The sequence below is a fragment of the Nomascus leucogenys genome, unplaced genomic scaffold, assembly GCF_006542625.1.
Source record: "Nomascus leucogenys isolate Asia unplaced genomic scaffold, Asia_NLE_v1 000987F_63069_qpd_obj, whole genome shotgun sequence".
Classification (NCBI taxonomy): domain Eukaryota; kingdom Metazoa; phylum Chordata; class Mammalia; order Primates; family Hylobatidae; genus Nomascus; species Nomascus leucogenys.
Window position 1 is genome coordinate 1,809 of NW_022096065.1, and position 1,808 is coordinate 3,616.

The following is a 1,808-nucleotide window of genomic DNA, read 5'->3' on the forward strand; positions in this document are numbered from 1 at the left end:
CATATTTTCTTATTCTTTTGCTTTGTCTTTGTTGGATTGGGTTAATTCAAACACCTTTGTCTTCAAGCTCTGAATTTCTTTCTTCTACTTGTTCAATTCTATTGCTGAGACTTTCCAGAGCATTTTGCATTTCTAAAAGTGTATCCAAAGTTTCCTGAATTTTTGTTTTTTTTTTCTTTTAGCTATCTATTTCATTGAATATTTCTCTCTTCACTCTCTGTATCATTTTTTGAATTTCCCTGCATTGGGCTTTGCCTTTCCCTGGTTCTCCCTGATTAGCTTTAATAACTAACCTACTGAATTCCTTTTCAGTTATATCAGGGATTTCTTTTTGGTTTGGATCTATTGCTGGTGAACTAGTATGATTTTGGGGGGGTGTTGATGAGCCTTGTTTTGTCATTTACCAGGGCTGGTTTTCTGGTTCCATCCCATTTGGGTAGGCTCTGTCAAAGGGAAGGTCTAGGCTGAATGCTGTTGTTCAGATTTCTAGTGCACAGGGTGTTCCCTTGATGTAGTACTCTCCCTTTTCCTGTGGTTGTGGCTTTCTGTGAGCCAAAACTGCAATGATTGTTGTCTCTCTTCTGGGTTTAACCATCCAGTAAGTCTACCTGGCACCATGCTAGTACTGGGGGTTTCTGCACAGTCCTGTGAATGTGAACCATCTATCAGTCTCTCAACCACGGATACCAGTGCCTGTTCCGTTGGAGGTGGTGGAAGGTGCAATGAACTCCATGAGGGTTCTTAGTTTTGGTGATTTAATGCTCTATTTTTGTGCTGGTTGGCCTCCTGCCAAGAGGTGGTGCTTTCCAGAGAGCATCAGCAGTAGTAGTGCAGAGGGATGGGCAGTGGGTGGGGCCCTAGAATTCCCAAGATTATATGTCCTTTGTCTTCTGTTACCTGGGTGGGTAGGGAAGGACTGTCAGGTGGGGGCGGGGCTAGGCATGTCTGAGCTCAGACTCTCCTTGGGTGGGGTCTTGCTGTGGCTGCTGTGGGGGACGGGGTGAGATTCCCAGGTCACTGGAGTTGTGCACCTAGGAGGATTATGGCTGCCTCTGCTGAGTCATGCACGTTGTCAAGGAAGTGGGGGAAAGCCAGCAGTCACAGGCCTCAGCTCCCATGCAAACTGAAGGGCTGATCTCACTCCCACCATGCCCCCCACAACAGCCCCAGATCTGTTTCCAGGTGGAGGGCGGGCTTGAAAAACTTGCCCGAGGCTTTCACCTCCCACAGTATTTGGGGTGTCTCCTGGGTCCTGCAGGAGCAGTCCGCTTCCTTCAGAGAGTCTGAGGGTCCTCTCAGGTTTGCTGGTTTGTTCTTGCAGTTGATCTGGAGCTAAAATTCACAACGCAAGCCTCCACATGCTGCTCTGTCTGGAGCTGCAATCTAGTCCTGCCTCCCATCTGCCATGATCCCTCTTTATACACAATCTACAGATTCAATGCAATCCCTATCAAAGTTCTAATGGCTGCTTTTGCAGAAATAAAAAAGTTGATCCTCAAATTCATATGGAATTTCAAGGAGCTCCAGACAGCCAAAATAATATTGAAAAAGAACAAATTGGAAGATTCCATGCTTCCTGATTTCAAAACTCAATATAAGGTACAGAAATCAAAACAGTGTGGTATTGGCTGGCATAAGGACAGACATATAGACCAATACAGTAGAAATTGAGATTCCAGAAATTATCCCATATACCTATGTCCAATTGAGTTTTGACAAGGGTGCAAGACCATCAATGGGGAAATTGTCTCTTCAAGAAATAGTGTTAGAAAACTGGATATTCACAAGCAAAAGAATGAAGATAAACC